Source organism: Pagrus pagrus, assembly GCF_965226575.1.
Source record: "Pagrus pagrus genome assembly, chromosome: 3".
In the NCBI taxonomy this organism is placed as follows: domain Eukaryota; kingdom Metazoa; phylum Chordata; class Actinopteri; order Spariformes; family Sparidae; genus Pagrus; species Pagrus pagrus.
Window position 1 is genome coordinate 14,544,908 of NC_140187.1, and position 19,036 is coordinate 14,563,943.

Below are 19,036 nucleotides of genomic sequence, written 5' to 3' on the forward strand. Positions count from 1 at the left end.
CGCATTAGATGGCATTCATTCAACACAATTAAAACGTAATGCACAAGAGCAGGAACACTCCTAATGTAAAAGTATTTCTAATGTCTCGATCAAAAACATTATACAAAGCCACAATCAGCACTAGAAATCTCCAGATTTCTGTCATTTTAAGTGATATTTTTGTTCGGCCTGTTAGTTTTATTTTGAACTCATTAAACAAGGTTATAACCAGAAAACCAGACATCCTTATCTTTGAGCCACAATCTTCTTCACCCTGTAAAGTCCATGCTTTATGTTCTGTGAAATAAAGCCTTTTATTTTAGTTGTTAATGGCGATGAGATTACAGTTCCCTCCCACAGTCATGCTACACTTGGAGCTCTGGCGCCATCCTAAATAGAGGTTGGCTGGATGGCTGTAACCCTGACTAGAGCTGGACGAAGCTGTGCACTTATTATCACACCACTGTGGCCCAAAGTTGGCAGTGAACTCCCGCAGAGGACAAAGTGGAGGCCGCGGCAGCCACCGCGCTTTAATTGTGCTGATCGAGACTGTCAGTTGGCTGTGTGCGACCACAGTCTTGCAGGGCTAGACAGACTCTTCCTGCTGTCTGCTTGCCCAGGGGATGTGTTTCCGCTCTACTTGACAGCGGTGTAAGACTAGATAAGAAGGGAAAGTAAGACTGCAGCTCCTGGTTATCCGTGCATACTCAGGAACTTAACTTTTGTTGCAGAGACTATAGATACTGTAGATGGTATAGCAGCAGGCAGCTGTGCAGTGATGCTGCTGGTCTGACTAAAGCCCACGCAGCTGAAAAATTAAATGATTACTGTGGTGTAAGTCACCCACACAGACCTGTCACTCAAAGCATCCAGATGCACCTGTAGGCTGTCCTTGATTAGTTCTTATACCTAGTAATTCTGCCATCATCAGACCACAAAGAGGAGGGTTAATCGTGAAAACGTATTCCCACGTTCCTCGTCTGCCTCGCTGTGACGCAGGGCGGCGTTTGAAAAGGCAGAGTGAGCATGCCTTCTTTTGAAGCATTCCTCTGGTGGTTTTAAAAACAAGGCTGTCTTTCACTCTCCGACTGTCAGAGCCCAGCCGAGAGCTCTCTCTCTCTCTGAGCCTGCCATCACCACGCATGGCCGTGCTGCTGCAGTAATGAGTCAGGCAATTTCAAGGGCACCCACGGCTGCCATCTCCCCTGTGGCTCGCCTCAGTCTGCTCTCCTTTCCTCTAGCAGCTCCATCTCTCTCTCCCTGTCTCCTTTTTTTTTGTTACACCCCTCCTGCTCTGTCTTCTCTCTCAGCCTCCTCGTTTCTCAGGTACATGGCTTTATTAAACGCCACATATCTTGTTTGGTAACCGATCCCTTTGAGGAAGCTAGTTCCCAGTCCCTTCCACCCTGCTAATTTACCGCCACCCACCCACCCCCAGACGAGTGAGCTGTCCTGCTTGGCGGTCAGTCAGTTTGGTGTGGCAGAGAGTCAGCGTTCATGTGAAAATGGAGCCATGGGGAAAGACAGAACAGTCATGTTCCATTAGAGGAGTGCTGGCATAAAATCCTCATCCAGAGAGAGGCTGTAGCTTGTACTGCACTTATCACTGATACTACTGATGATGCTTGAGGCAGGACAGAGCTGGGCTGCTTGTTTACTTCAGCCCATGCTGTTCTTAGATTAGCAGATAAACAACTGCATTGATTGGAGAAAGTAGAGCTGGCGCTTCTTGTGTCTATCACTCAGAACATTGTGTCTTGTTTTTAGATGATTACTTTGGCTCTTGCTTAAGTTAAGTGCGTCAGATGACGGTACATCTGTTGTGCATTAGAACTGTTCATGTAGGCCTTCTGCACAGAGAAGTCTGTTTGTAATTTGCCATATGTTTTCTTGCAAGTAAAACTGCTTAACTATTAGGATAGAGTGCTGGAAACATGCAGATGAGAAATGTTTTACAACTACAGAGAGACCAAAGGCCTGTTTCCAAAAGTATCTCAAGGATAAGATGATTTTAAAAAGCATTTTACAAACCTTGTTAACAGCTGTAAGCACTGTAACCTAAAGGTCATGTTGATAACATTTTTATGTGCACAAATCATTTTTTTAGATAACACATCTATAAAGCTTGTAGAAAGGTGCAGAATAAATGTGTCACTTTTCCTTTAAAATGTTGCTATGATTGTGAATCAATAATTTTACAACATTTCTCAGGTCCACAATGATTGTTGTGTTTATCTCTGTGTAAGAATTCCGACAGTTGGTCCAAATTCTCTGTTGGTGTCATGTGGTATCTGTGTTTCATCACCGATCAACAGTCTTGGTAGTTGCCAGTTTGTGGTAAAAAATAAGTAAGATTGGCTGAGTTCTTCAGTATGCGTCCAGCTTGATGTACTTAATTAATAACTAAATGTTAGCTAGCTACACTGTAGCATTCGCAACGTTAATTCCACTTGCCTTAGCAATGGTAATGGTTGGTAGCTAGCAACGTTAGCTAGTGCACAAACTGGCAACCCCTTGAGGGAGTAGATGATTCAATCAACATTCAAACTTTTATTGTAAATTGTTAAGTGTATACTTTGTCATGACTACTTATTCTCTCCAAGTCTGAAATTAGATGAGCGATATTTGAATCAATAAAAATGAAATAAAAGAAAAATAAAACTAAACCAACTCTCTCTCACACACACAAAAAAATAATTGAACATTTGATTTATGAAATTGATTTAGGCAGTTTTTGTTGTCATCATTATCCTCTCCTTCTCATCAAATGCATTGATCTCGTCTGGACTATATCTTCTCCTCTCCTTCTCCTCTCTCAACACAAGTCGATCTTTTGCTAAACAAAGAAATATTACTTTCGATTGCCAGTTTACCACTTGCATCGAGCTAAAACAAATAATTTTATTTATGTAACACTTTTCAAGCTTAAGCACAAAGTGCTTTCTAGATTAAAAGATTTTCAGATTAAAAGTTAAAAACAGAAACCCAAGTAAGCTCCTTGTATGACACAAAAATTATGAACATGAGAGCACATATACGAAGCAGCTCTGAGCCCATACACCTAGTCTAAAATAAAATAAATAAGGTGTATATCAATAGGTAAAAATGGATAAAAAAAAGTGGATAAGCTCATCTAAAGCAGGTGAAATTCAAAGAAAATAACCACATATATTAAATGAGATACAAACATAGGAAATCATCTCATATAAAACGGATTGAGTGCCCATAAAGGAATAAACACTTGAATCTAAAACAGATAAAAGTGCAAGTTATATGGGAGTGCATATAATAATACTAAAATGGTAACAGTGAAACAAACACAATTTGAATATGTAATGACAATAAAGGTAAAATAACACACCATAAAATAGTCCACCTTCATTGAGGTTAGAACTTTTTTAGAGCCGTGTTGATTCAACTTTATGATCATTTTGGAAGATGTAGTTTGTTGTGCGTTTGAGCTACATTGGATTTTAATGTGAGGTGTTCCTAATATCTAGTTTACCCAACAGGCAAATATTAGAAAAACACCTCTCAGTATTATTCAGCCTCCAAACAACAGCTTTAAAAAAGGACAATAAAGTTGAGTCAACACTTCTCTGAAACAGTTATAGCATTATCACTCTCATGAAGGTAGGATTTATTGCAGGGCTGTTGTATCAGACTGCATCACGCTGGCAACTGAGCACATATTTGCTTAGCAACATTACAAATTATACGACCTCAAAAATAGCCCTCTGAAGAGGTGTATTCTGCAGAAGTGTAATTGGTTTTCTGTAGCAGCAGCACGCAAACTCCCACACATGACTTTGTCTCAGTGATTCATTATAAATGAAAGTATTGTACCTGTTGTGTTGACATCAGCTGTTGGACTTGTATCTGTGTGCTAGTTAAACGTTCAGGTCACAGCAGTGTAGTGAGTGCTGCAACTGGTCTGGCAGGCCAGAGAGGAAGAGAGGGGAAGGATCGCTGGAGAGGAGAGAGATTTACTGGTCATCTTAGCGAATGAAAGAGGAAGTGCTGTCCTTAAAGTTTTGCGGCTTAAAGTGAGGCTTAATGCTCACTCCCTAATGTGAGGCGGATCAGTGGGGGAGAGCAGCCTGCACACCAGTGACACCAGCTATAAAGGTTTCATTAAATGAAGATGACCGAGCAGTGAAAGATGTCGTATAAATGGCTACTTTTTCTCCTTTTAGTTGTAGAAAAGCCTTTTTAAAAGTTGTCAATATGAAATGAGAGTTTGAGTAAAATGGGTTCTTTGGTGGAGACAATTGCAGAGCTTGGTAAATGTTAAAAATCCATGAGTTTAGAGTGATTGCAGAGCAGCTATTATTCAGGCCTAGCTGCCTTTTTAGCTTTGTCACTTGAATATTTGGGTGGATGAACTGCTGTACCACTGCAGCCTTGAGACTCTGAGCCCTGCGTTGCTTGATTAGCTGGGGAATTAAGACAGATTATAGGCCATTGTTCTCGGGGGTCTCTGGGCAGGGCCGGACCGGGCTGTAATCTCTTGTAATGCCCTGTCTCCGTGATTTGCTGCAGATGATTTAATTAGACGTGCTGCTGGTAGGAGTCCGTATTTACTGCACAGATTCCAATCAGCCGGATCTGACCCCCTTCCTGGGCGAACCAGTCGAAGGGAGCCTGAAGATGTTTCCCTGTTAAATGCCTCGTTTGTCTGAATGAGAGGGTAGAGCTGCATTTCTGTTTAAACCTGTGGTTTTCCCCCGTGAAAGTCCAGGTGTAGAGGGGCAGGAGATGATTGATAGGCAGCCACGTGCTAGGAAAGCTCTCACATGCTAAGTCTAGTTTTAGCCGTAGGATTAGGGAAATGGCGTCAAATTAAATAGAACAACAGTTCTTTGCCAAACATTTGTATAATCATCAGTCGAGAGGGAAAACGGCTGTTAAATAATCAGTTTTAGCGTTTTCATGTGTGGAATGGAAAGCACCCAGTGAAAGTGAATAAAAGTTTTGCATGACTGCCTTGCTTTGGCCTGTATAGTAATTGATGTCCTCATTAGCTCTTTTACTCTGAAATTATTTGTTAATGTGATGTATGGCCAGTTCAAGCTTCTCTGGCCAGGTACCCTAAGAGCTTGTTTATTTCCCATAATGCATTTAGCATGCATCCGGGGTCAGGCTAATCAGTGGGAAGCAGCCAGCTGGAAAGTCTGTCCTCAACCCCTGGTTCCTCTGCTCATCATTGCTCTCAGTGTGCACATTAACAGAGGTTTCCTGCTCCAGCAGCTGTTTGCAGTTCAGACATTTAGTAGAAGCTCTTTTCCACTGTGACTTACAATAACTGCAGCTGTAAAACAACCGAGCCTTCGTCAAGGATTTAAAGCGTTAGCTTTCAGATAGTTTAGAGGGCTGTGAGAAACGGCTTTAATCAGGAAGAGACAAGTAAGGGCATCAGTCTGATCAGCACTCTCATATATTGAAGTGACAGAGTAAACGCTTCTTTAGACAAACCTCATTTCACCTTTTCTAACGTGTCTTAATGGTGGTTTAAAGATCATGCACTGTTTAAAAGAGAGCCAGATGCGTGGGAATGATCATACGATTGATTTGCGTATATCTGAGTATATTTCATTGAAAGAAGGGCAAAGAACGACACTGAGGGCTTTTCTCAATGGAAAGGTGTTTTCGCTCTTCCCTCGACTAGGGATGGGGAATTTCAAGCAAAAATTCCATTTGATAGTCACCGAGTATTCGACGATCATTTGATTAGCGATGACCTGCTGTTTTTATAACTAGTAATGGCTTATACTGACCTTATGTGGCGACGACCGTGCTTCACACGTTTTAGCAGAGTCTTGATTAAAATAACGTGATTCTACAAAGGTCTGTAATCGCGTTATTACAGACCTTATTTCCAGGCGCAGGTAAAAACTAGGGATAAAACAATGGAAACTATATTTTTACCAACAAAGTTACATGAACTATTGAATATTTCTAATTCGAAGACTATTTGAAAATCATGACCCATCCCTTTTGACTGGCTTTGGCAAGAGTTTGATGTGCCAACTGGCTCCGCAAGTGGTAGCGCTCTCTTACCGTTGATCTGATTGGCTGAAGTTAGCTTTAAACTGAGCTTTTTGAAAATGTGATTGAATCTGAAAATTATATTGACATTACCTAAGCCTGATTGACAGCTCTGTGGCACGGAAGTTCAGAAGACAACTGTCAATCCAGGTGATTGCACAGTTGTCATGAGTCGACTTCATCTTCGTATTGATTTGTTCTAAATCACAGCACAGCAGCGCAGGTTTCACTGTTTCTTCTGATTATCAAGTGGCATTTATGAAGTGCTATCAAATCACAATGTCGTTCAGATCTTGATAGAAGAAAAATATGTAAATGAGAATGACTAACTAATGAAAAGAGCGGCCCCACAGTATACGTGATCGGAGTGATCAGTAGGAGACTGAACAGAGGCGATTTAGCGTAACTTAGATGTCTATTTCACATTTTACCAAATGTGAAAGCACAGTTTTATTGGTTGCTGAACAAAATTGGACGAGAATGAAAAGATTTAGCTGCCATAATTCAAGCTAAGTTAGCGTTTACTTCTGAAGCTGTCAGAAACAAGTGAAGCAGGAACAAACTTAAAAAAGGTGAATGACTCTTTATACTCTCTAAACTGTGATCAATAATTTACTCTTCTTTACTCTTAATTTTCTGTTGCTTGTTTACACAGCACACAATGTTTTACTAGTATATGGCTCTCTGACTTCCCTATAATCAGAAGTTTGGATTAAGAACACCTGATGAAGACCTGTGTGGGTTGAAATGGTCAATATTGTTCAAAAAAGACATTAATTCATTGTTTACAAAATTGTGCTTGTGCCTGAATTTGTTTGAGTTTTTTTTATGCCTCTGTGCCGGTGACAGCTGTGGCCTGAGGCATTATGTATTCAGGTTGTACTCCCCATTCTTGTGAACGTGATATCTCAAGAACGCCTTGAGGGAATTTATTCAAACTTGGCACAAACATCCACTTGGACTCAAGTGAAAACTGATTAGAATTTGTTGTTCAGAGGTCACTGTGACCTCGTAAAACACATGGACCCCTGGACATAATCCAAGGATTCATAAGATAATTATGACAAATTTACACATAAATTTCAAATGGAGATGATGAAGTGATGACATTTTATATCCAAAAAGGTCAACTTTACTGTGACATGATAATGTTCTACACAAACACGTTTCTTGCCATCATTAAAACCCATAAGTCAGGAACAGAAGTTGAGATTGTGACCATATTCAATTCAATTCAATTCAAAATACTTGAGTGTAAATTAATGTAATGAATGTAAATTCCCTTTATAGTTAGAATGTCCTTTCAATAAAAAGACTACAACAGTCTACAATATAAAAACTGCATCTTTTCAATACCAGCATCCATGTGACAGAGCTCAGTACATAAACATTAAAATACTAAAACATAAATCTGTCTGCAGAGCATTACAAGAACGTTATCCTAATGTCTGTCTACAATTCAAAGCATGAGAGCGACATTACAGCATTACTTTACAGCCGAGGCCATAAATCAACAATTTACAGAGACGGCAATCTCTGGATTATGCTCTGTCTCTGTATCGATGCAGAATCTTCCACATCTGCATCACGATGCATCTTACAATCGAGAAATTTCCTCCCTTTGAAACTGTGCTGATTGTAGAGATCTTCTCTGCTGCCGGTATGAACATGTGTGTGATACATCCACAATCTTTGGCTTCTTCATCTTCTCTCAGAATTGGCTTTATTGACCAAAACTGAACACATTCAAGGAAGTCTGTTTTTTTAATTCTCTTTTTGAATTTAAACACTAATAAACATGCATTAGTTTTTCTGATATTGATGTTGCACCAGATGACGAAGCTCTCTATCAGTCCTCTGTACATTAATATAGTGATAACTTCTATTTCACCAAATATACGCTGCATACCTTTTAATAAATTCCTTCCTGACTACATATATTATACAAGTCGGGAAAGACATGGGTGTAAACTGCAGCTTGACTGGTGCGCGGAAGCATACAACTGCGATGCGGTAATTCTGGTTTAATATGATCTTCCAGGCTTCAATATGTAGATTATTTGAAAATCATCAGGGGATTTAATAAAATGCAGACATGACTGAAGGCTATACTTAAAATTCATGGAAGTGTACTGCCAGTGTCTGCAGAAACAGTCTGTTATTTTACAGTGTGACTTGACAAAAGAGGCGTACATCCCAAATATTTATTTGATGTCAGGGGACTGAGAGAAAGAGAAGCAGACGCACACTTTATTTGGTCAGATAGAGCTGCTGGCTAGCCATCACGCCTGCGTCGTACACGCACGCACGCGCCCACACACACACACATGCAGACACAGACACACACACACACACACACACACACACACACACACACACACAAACAGACAGCTAGAACAGAATAGCTTCCAGCTGCACCCATGCCGCAAAGACGAAGTGGAGGCAAACAAACTGTTTGTTATCCGTGCCATGTTTGTGTCGTGCTGGATGGCATTCGACCACATCGTGTTTTTTCACAGGGTGATTTATGCGCCTGACACATACTACATGGTTTCATATTAACAACATGCTGACTATTAGGGGGTTCACTAATCCTAAGAAGCTTTTTCTGAAAGATGACACGCTTGTATGTGGTTGTGGTGAAAATCTGCTGGCAGTCAAACATAACCAAGGGTTATTGTCGGGGTATGTTTACGCAGCAGTATGACCACAGAGTGAAGTCACTGCGCAGTAGCAAAGAGGTGATGCAGTTCTTTAGAGCTGTGTTGTTATGCCTGCATTAGAGTTTGGTTTGTGTGTGTCTGAGTTTCCAAATATGGCTGTTGATGCCTGTCTGGCTATTTGCCCTTCTTCTTTGGAAACTACAAAATGTTAGAGACGCCAGTGAACCTAATCTGCATGTCTTCATGAGAGGAACCAGAGCACCAAGCAAAAATCCACGCAGAGAGAGAGCGAGCACCAAGCTTAATTTTAAGCATAGAGTTTAGTCCATATTCATAAAATTCACTTACTTTGTCTTCTGCAGTCATCTATCTTGAACTTTTTAGCTGTAATCTCAACTCTCTAAAAACTTCTACACTGTTGGCTCCTCTCTGTCCTGCTGTTATTACAGACATATCTGCTCTCTCTGCTGCCCAAAGTTGCAAGCAACCCCTTTAACTCGGAAAAGTGCATTTATTTGTAAATATCCCATATATTACAAGGTGCTAGAGAAGCAAAATACTCAACACAGTAACAAGCATAAAGGTACACCAAGTTTCCACCACAGCTTCCCTACTCGCCAATGGACCCATCTCTTCTGTCAAGCAGGCTTATGGGAAATGTTGTTCCTTAGGGAATGCTAAAAAACAAAATATTACATTTTTAATGTTGTGTTTTTTTACTTCTTGAACAGAACTGGAAATTCCTAATTTGGGAACCAGAAGAATCTACAAGCTCATGTTTCATTTGCTCTCCTTAAAAGTGTTAAAACACATTTTAGTGTTGTATTTAGCAAAAAAAAATTGTGACCAGGTTGCCATTTTTTTCCCGCCTGAAAGCAAAACAAGCACCGTCGCAACTTGCATGTGTCGCTCTGTGCAGTGTCATACATGTCATTGCTCTGTTGGCTTTAAAGTCTATCCAATTTTGTTCAGAGGCATGTAGGTTTTTGCGCTTTGACATGTCTCTTATATGTAGAAAATGAACTGAAACAGATTTAAATCAACTTGTGAGTTGTTCTGTGAGTTTGGTTGTTGCTAGGGTTGCAGCGGTATGAGATTTTCATGGTACAATAACCATCTTAGAAAATATCACAGTTTCGAGGTAACACAGTTTATGGCATTATATAATTATTGTAATTATTATGAGTTACAATGGTCCTTAACAGAATGGAAATAGGTTTCTCAACACCTCTTGTAACACTTCTTCAAATAAAAAAGCCCCCTCGGGGTTCAGTCTTCATTTCTTAATGTTTCATAATAAAATCTCGCTATCAGGAATTTGTTGTGAAAAACTAATTGATTAATCTTTTCTCCAGTCTTATTTTATTTATTAATTTGATGTTAAACTTTAGAAGAAGAAAAGTTAAGTTAAATTGTTGTTGTGAGACATGAAAACACAACATATTGTAGTTGCCCTGATGGACTGTAGTGCTGCTACATGAATGAGAATTAATGGGCTCTTATTATGTTCCTCTCGGGAGCGGCTCAGTCTCGTGCATTATCTAGTGGTGAAATTACTGGTCCAGTCAAGTCTTAGGCCTTATATTAAACAGTTTTACATTTTTTTTAAATAGGCCTAACCCTACCTGATGGACATAAAACTTGATATAAACCAGATTTTTAATTTTTTTTTTGCTGCGGAAATCAATAGCGTGAATAAGCAAATGTACACAGTATGATAATTGTCAACTTTCATACCACTGTATATCCTGAAAACAATACATTGCTGCAGTCCTAGTTGCTGCACAACCAGGTGCTGTGTCCTTATACAGCCACTTAAATCAGTTTCATTCATGATTCATTTCTTTTCAACTTATTATAGATGTTGGGAATCATTGGAGAAGTTTGTGGTTTATTTAAGATTTTATGTGATCTCACATGCCTTAAGGAAGTGGGTCTTTTTTGTTGTTAATGAATTTTTGCTTTTCTTTCATCAGCTGCCTGTTGAGATGATGCATAGCCCTCTCCAAGATTAGCATCCTGCTCCTGACAGGGCTGATTGATGGCTCTTCAAAGATGTGTTGAAACTGGTTGCTGTAGTGAGAATATTCTGAAATCTCATATTAGCCCCGAAAGCATTTAAACTGGCTGCCTGTCAAATACATTTTCCACGTCAGCTGTGAAAATTGTGTATCTATCTTGGACTCCTTATTTGAATAGCTCTGCAGAAGCTAGTTCTGCTCGGCAGTCAGGAGAAAACAGCCTCAGGACTGTCGGTGAGTGTTTCTGTGAAGCTGGTGACTCTTAACAAGCAGCACGCTCTCTCTCTTATCGCTCAACACCTCTCATATTTCCACTCTTGTGCCAAAGACAAACCCCCTGTTCCTCTTTAATAGCCTGTCCTGTGCTGTGTAGATGATCAAACTTAACAATGATAGCTTCGAGACCTGTCCGTCTTTCTAAAAGATATCAGATGTCCAACTGCTCTGCTGCCCTGTGAACACCACACACTCCCGTGATTCAAACATCACAAATCTTTTTTATTTTAAGAAGGTAAAGATATTAAATGGCATGCAGTTTTGTGGGTTTTTTTCTTTAGCTATTCATGTTTGGGGTAGTACATTTGCATACTCTGTGCCCTTCCTCGCTCCAGGAAGTGGAGCAGCAGCCTCTGAGCATTCATCATTTACATGACGTGCCCTATATTCAGAGGACTGGAGGGGGCCGCCAGCATCAGCGCTTTTACTCCATCCCCACTGCTTTTACCAAATGTTTTTGTAAAATAGGAGTTGTAGATATGGCGGTCATTAGTGATCTGGTGCTCAGACCCAGGATCAGTCACAGCAGTTTTAATTTATTAAAATAATTTGGATACAAATTATTACGAAGATATTTTTGTTGATCGATCAGAAATGTTGATGTCATTCGGTAAATTGACATACATTTTGAAAAATTAATCTTTTTTTATTCTGTACATTTTTCAAAAGAGTGATGAAAGATGTATATTTAAGTCATTTGTCATTCAAAAGTGTGTGTGCCCAGTTTTCACCTCAGGCAATATACGAATTTGCTGATGTTTATTCTTTATTTTTATCATTCTATATTTTATATCTTTGGTTTTTCTCGGACTCTTAAAAAACAATTTCACCTTGAGGTCTGTGAAACTGTGTGTGTGGAGCACTTTCTCCACTTTTTCTTGCATTTTATAGACTAAACAATGAAGCCACTCAAGGCTGAAACCAATTTTTTTTACATTATTTTATTATTTTTTATTTTGTCAATAAATCAATTCATTGTTTATTCTATACAATGTCAGCAAATGTTCAACTAGAACAGCACTCAGTCAAGCGCATACCTTCACCAAGGCCCAATAGTCACCTTTAATTCAGTCAAGGCTGATACAATATCAAATATAACATTTAAATCTGCGAGATCCGGATATTTATTTGGATCTGCATCTGTTCGTACCAGCCACCTAATATACCTAATACACAGGTATTAAACACATTTTTTCATCTAGTTCCTTGCATTATTGCCTGAAAACTTTACAAATGTGGGGAAAAACATGCCCCATCTAATAATGTTAAAGAAAGTGGGGAAAAAATCCTGGATCCTTCCCTTTTATCAGGATCCACACCAAGTTTTGTAGAAATCCGTCTAGTAACCAACCAACCAACATATGGACACAGTCAAAAACGTATCCACCTTGGCGGAGGTAAAAATGCCCATCACAGGTTTGCAGAGCCCACGCTGACAAACTGCTTGTGTCGTCCAACCAACAGTCCAAACAGAAACATAATCGACTTACAGCCGTACTGTTTATAGTGACTACATTTGACAAGGTTGAACCAGCATTTAGCATTTTGCTTGACATTCAACTTAAACAATCAATTGATTAACAGACCGGCTGGCATTTAATTTTCTGTCAATCAATTAGTCAACTGTGTAATTTTGCAGCACTATATTGAAAATACGATCAATAATGAAAATAATTGCTATTTGCAACCCTGATTAAAAATGATCATATATGCCAGCAAATCATCTCTACACTGTAACTGAGGAGTGGACTTCGCGGGAGGTCTGATATGAGAAGCACACAAAGAAACCTCTTTCATATTTATGAAGTAAATACCAACGTACTGTACAGACTGTTCTTGTGGCTGCTTCTGTCTCTCCAGGACAGATGTTGGCGGTGAACAGTGTGTCTCTGTCCTGCAGCTTTCTGAGCCAGTTCCTGCACAGTCAGCTCAGCTGGCCTCTGCCTGCTCTGCTGGCTGAGCTCAGGCTGCAGGGACGCACTTGTCCTCCCCTGGAGAGGCTGCAGGCTCTGCTGATGCTAGAGGAAACAAGGCTGTGGGATGTAAGCAGCAGCTTGAGCTCAATTTGATGTCTTGGAACAAATACACCAGAGTTTGCAGACTGAGACAGCACTTTTGTTGTTCTGCTTTTTGTTTCTTTTCATACGTTTTTGTTTTGGTTGCCGCCTTTGGGCTGGAGGAGGCGGACTGCCGTCCCACCAGACAGACAGGTGAAACATTTCTATGATTGGCTTCAAATGCTTTAGCCAATTGTTTATCCTAAATAAATCAACCTCTGTTGGCTTATCCATGAAAATGATGACTTGTATAACATATAAAGAAACATTTTGAAAGGCAATATGTTGTATTCCCAGAGGTCATCAGTCTGCATTTTGTTGTTGTTCCGAATGGCTGCTCTTGTAAGAACAATGTGTCAGAAATAAAAGAAAATATTTTGAAAATCCTGCACCTCAGAACACAAAGCTTACATCACAGCGAGTAATTCTGATGTTGTGACATGAGTAGCTGCTGTTCGCTGGTGGAGGTCGGCTGTTAGCTCTTTCTCTGCTGCCCGTGTCAGTGTCTTTAGGCTGCACTCGGCCTGGCATTGAGTGCTGTGAAAGGGTCCTCGCGCTGTGAGGACACGACCACGCACAGGCTAGTCGCTTGTCAACATGTTTCATGTGGACAACCTGCTGATGAGATGGCCTGTTTTATTTGTGTGTTTGCACTTCCTCCTGGCTTCTGTGTCCCAATTAGAAAACACTGGCCTTTTTCTAGATTTTCTTTTACTTTTAGTCTACTAGCAGATTATTTATCTTGGCTCTCTTCTCTGTTTGCTTGCCTGCTTGTACCCTTTTTACCTTCAGCTGAATCAAGTAATGACATGAATTTTCATGTTTCCTCTTGCTGTTTTACTAATTTATTCCCGTCAGAGTCACAATATTTTCACTAGTGGTTGAACAGGAGCGAATATTAGATTATACACTTGATACACTCAATTTATTCAGTTCAGACTAAGAAAAAAGATAATTTGTTGCTGTTTAGTTCATGCTCACACTTACTTAATTGCACACTGTGAGAGACAACACAAGCACAAAACACCTTCATTTCTTAATCCTTTTTTACTATCTGTCACATCAGGGAAAGTCTCTGCACTCCTGTGGTGACCCTGGTTACCATGGTTGCTAAATGCCTTTGCATGAATTAAGACTATGCGTCGCCGACAGCTAGTTTATATATAATGTTATATAATGTGGTCTGAGATTTTTGGTCACTTAATGGTGAGGAAAAATCTGTCAAGTTGCGGGTGTGTGCAGAATGTGTTGCTTCACTTGTAATATCCACACCGATAACCTTGAGCCCCCAGCATGTTGTTGCTCCTTTGACTCTGTGCCTGGGTGTGGACGACATATTTCAGACCTGGTCCATGTGTGAGCCCATAAAGCTCAGTGGCCGACTGTAACGGCTGCAGTGTGTTCGCTGCTCTGTCATTGGCTGGTGTCCTTTTTACCCACCCTGTCTGCTACCTGACAGAATAACACCCTCAGCTCGACGAAGGTTGTGCCAAACTGTCCGTCCTTGTGAAAATCACTTGCAGTGCATTGAGTTATTGCGGGCTCTGCTGGGGTTTGCGTTCTCAGATGAAAGTCTAAGTATGATATTGGCCTTGTATTCTATGTCTTCCAGTAAGGAGATGAGTTGCAGTTTCCCCTGTTTTTAATATTTCCTGTCATCGATGCATGTGGATGAAATCACTGGAAGCTAGTCCTGTCTGTGTGTGAGAGAGGAAGTTCTCCACCCTGTAGGCTTTTTATTATTCATGCTGGGACACTGCATGCTGTTTTGTTCACCTCTTCATCAGGGCTGGCAGTTTGAAGCTCTTCAAAATCCTGCTGAATGTAATCGAAATCACAGCTGAAAGGAACGTATGAGGAGTTTTCAGCCTCATGCAGACTTTTGAAGAAGCAGTTTATCATTTTATGAATTTATTTCCTTGTAAATATCTACCAGAGGTGCTAACCTGGCAGGAGAGGAAGAGGGAGTAAGGAGTGACAGCAGGATGAAATGAGTTTGAGATTTATAATCCCCCAGCCGTGACCCCCATTTCCTGCATCTAGACGTCCTGGGGAAATGTCATGTCAGACTTGTGTTGGCCAGATGCGACGGACGGGAGAGAGAGACGCCTCCAAACAACGCATACGCTCACATACAACGTCCTTGTCTCTGCCGATACCAGCGTTCATTCACCTGCATTTTTTTGTTTTGTCACATAATGGTTTTGCCTGTCGTCATGCACACTGTTCCTCTCGATACCAGTGAATCACATCCTCATTCCTCACTCATCACTCATGTTGTAGTAACAGACACTACAGCTGTGCCTTTTTCTGCTGCTGCTAGAAATGTCACCACAGAAAATCTCCATCTGTAGGATACTCAAAGGACGTATTTTGCTTCCAGGAAGATTAAAGAGGATTATGTAATTGCGCGTTATGGAGGAGGCTTTAAGGCCTTGAAGTATGAGGAGATGATTTTACCGAAGTTGATTTTGCTTTTTCTAAAATGCGGATTTGCTAGCTTAAATACTTTTCACATTCTCTCATGCGTTTAATTTAGTATCAGTTCTATCCAGTAACAGGAACAGAGTGGATATACCCAGTTTGGGGATGATGCAAAAACTACTAGACAACATGAATCTAAAACTTGTTTATCAAAAGAAACACTGCAGATGATTTCAGGTTTTCTCTCGAGCTTAATTAATTAGTTGTAAACTAATGAATTAATCGCCAACTAATTTTGATATTTGATTCATCAGTTTGAGCAATTTTTCAAGAAAAAAAGTCAAAATTCTGATTCCTGCTTCTTAAAGGAACAGTTTAAATTGAGTCATTATCTACTCGCCCGGGTGAAGTTTCATAGTCTACAAAACATTTCTGGAGCTTCGCAGCAAAACAGCAACAAACAAATAAAGAAACATAGAATGGCTCCATACAACTGAGAAGTGTCATCCAAGTTGCCGGTTGCCAAGAGATCCAAAATTAATTTGAAAACATGTTATTTACACCCATGTTGCATGGTTGAGCTCATGCACCCACTTCAGACTGGGTGCAGCTAACACTTTTAGCTTAGCAACTACAGTTAAGCTTTCACCTTTAAAAATGTATGTAAATAACATCTTTTCAGGACAATTTTGGACCCGATTTACACCTAATCTTCACTGTAGCTGCTAAGCTAAAAGTGTTAGCGCACACAATGTCAGAAGTAGGTGCAAATAATGTCTTATCGAATCAATTTGAGATCTCTGGGCTTCAGGAGACTTGGATTACAGTGCGATGCCATTTTATGTTTTTTTCTTACATTTTCTTGGTTGTATTTTCACATTTTAAAACAAGTCCCCATCTACTTCAGTTGATTTTCAATTGTCAATTACTGAATTTTCATTTTTGTGTGAACTTTACCTTTTTAAATATGAATATTTTCTGATGTCTTTACTCTTCTCGGCCCGTACACTGAATATCTAGTGGACCAAACGAGACATTTGAGGACGTCATCTTGGGCTTTGGGAAACACTGATCGACATTTTTCACCATTTCCTGACACTTTATTGACCAAAACACTAATCGGGTTGGGAATTAATTGGGAAAATAATCAGCAGATAATCATTGCTTTCAGCTCTAGATTTCAGAGACGTGGTTTTGTGCTGATGCATCCTCCCATTAGCGTGACGGCAGGAAGATTTGAAGTTGCCCTTCCCTGACCAGTCAGTCAGTGAGGCGATGGGCAGCAGCAGCAGAGCGGATGAGCATGTTTTCTCTGCCAGTCTGTCAGTGTCGGTCTATCTCAGTGTGTGGGAGCGGCCTTTGACCTGCCGCAGACAAGCGTGTAGCGATGAGGCGGAGCGCCCGCTGAGCCTGCCGCACTCCTATCATTAGCATGTAGAGCCACGCTCCCCCACTGCACCAACCATTGTTTTTCACTGTTTCTGTCCTTGACAAGAAACATGCTTCATCTTCGACACCCCACATCTGCTTCTTTTTTAATTTAGCAGCTAATGGTCGAGGTCAAGGGTCTTCTAATGCATCACAAATTGATGCACAGCTTATTTTTTACTCTATAGTATCGTATATAGTAAGGTGTCATAACCTTAATTTTCCCCTGGTAGTGTAGATGGTTTTATTATTATGTATTTTTCCTTTCAGTGGAGCTCTACTGTGGCATTTACTTCAGCCCAGTAGCTGACTGATGGTTGTTTTCTTTGCCCCGCTAAGCTGACAGTTCCATTTGGTGGATTTTTAGCCGTGGTTGGTGTTCAGGGGAGGTGACACTTTGTGGATCACAGACAAAGTGACGCACAGGTTACATGAGCAAAGAGACCAGCAGCAGGAGGTTGGCATAATGGAGGGGTTTGAAATAAATGAGGCTTGTGCCAGGTTGTTTCCTTTTGATAAAAATCCCAGAGCAGATAAAATGATGCCATTTTTACTGCCACAGATATACTGTCATTTTTTGGAGAAGGCTTTTCTGCGATGCACTGCTCCATTTGAAGCCGTGTTGTGGATGATGATGTGGATGTGTATGTTTACACTTGAGGCTGGTTTGTTTGTCTGTATTGAATGCATTGGCATAATTCCACTGATGCTCAGTTCTGTCTTTTATAAAATGGAGTTAACTCAAAGCTTTTTTTAATGAGCAGAAATCCAGTCTCTCTGGATAGTTACCAGAAAGCTGTTTAACCACCTCAAAGACTTTCAGGTTTTAATAATCAGATCCATGATGCAGTGTATTTTTGTACCCTTTTGATTCCCCATTTCTTCTGAATGTTATTGCTCGTTGCAGTAACAGAAGTTATTACATCCCCTGCATACCTGGGGATGATACCACGCCTGCCGTGTTCTGTTGAAGGCTTGTTTGCCAAAATGTGTGAGCATGCATAGGGCTGTATTGATTTCATTATTGATTAATCTGCCAACTATTTTCACAATTAATCAATTTTACTATTTAGTCTATAACATGTCAAAACATTGCTAAGTGATAAGTGCTCACTATAATGCTCCAGAGCACAGAGTGACATCTTCCGATTGCTTCTTCTGTCCGACTGTCCATCTACCGTGTTTTTTGGTTCGTGAATCAGGTCACATTGTCTGTGGTGTCGGGGAAAACCCTCAAAATTAAATAACTTGCAAACAAGCAAGTGTTTTTTCATGTGGTCTGCCGTCATCCGATTGTTTCCAGCATCTTTTTATACACTCTGTTCATAAACGGTTCTTCTTGTCTCCCCTGTTTCTTCATCTGGAACAACCATTAGTTCAAACATCAAATTTTTCCAGTATTTTGGTTTATGAGCAAATAGTTTCAGAACTAATGACATTCCCATCAGCCTCGGCTCTACTTTGGGTTTTGTGCAAATTACCAAATGTTAGCGTGCTAAAAATACTAAACTAAGATTGTGAATATGGTGACCCTGCTACACATCTGCATTTTAGCATTGTCATTGTGAGCATGTTAGCATGTAAGACATTTTAGCTGAAAGCACCGTTGTGTATAGCTTCACAGAGCTACTTCTTCCTCAACCTTGTTTGATAACACATTGTGTGCCCCAGTGAAAACTCAAGCAAGTCTGTGATGTAACCCAAAAAGTTTTTATTTTCAACAGATTAAAGTTTGGGAGAGAACTCTCCTCCTGCTAATTCTTTGTAATTTACCCAGCATGAAAACATCAGCTGAGAGCTGATTAACAAAGTGCAGAGCTGCACCTTGAGTCTCGTACCCACAGTTCTTTGCACATTTGTATAAACAAGTCTCTACCTAATGGAGGCCGTCTGCTGAACCACTTCTGTCCTAAAAGCTAAATCTGAGTGCGCCGGTGTTGTTGGCACAGGGGACCCACATAAAAACTCCCTGCCGTTCGTGACAGCAGCCGTCCCAGCCAGCTCCCGCAGAGCCTCTCTGCTGCCTTGGGGAGTCTCGGAGATGGCTGAGCGGTGCAGGTTCTGCCAGCATGTGCCTGACTAGAGATGAGACCCAGTTTTCTCTGACATACACACCCCAACATCTCCAGAGATTTCATTT

General features: G+C 40.5%; 1 protein-coding gene across 2 annotated transcripts in view; it reads left to right on the plus strand.

Moving 5' to 3' along the window:
- trim62.1 (tripartite motif containing 62, tandem duplicate 1) overlaps positions 1-19,036 on the plus strand; it is a 41,376-nt gene that overhangs the window by 9,077 nt on the left and 13,263 nt on the right. The gene's annotated exons all lie outside the window — the stretch shown is intronic.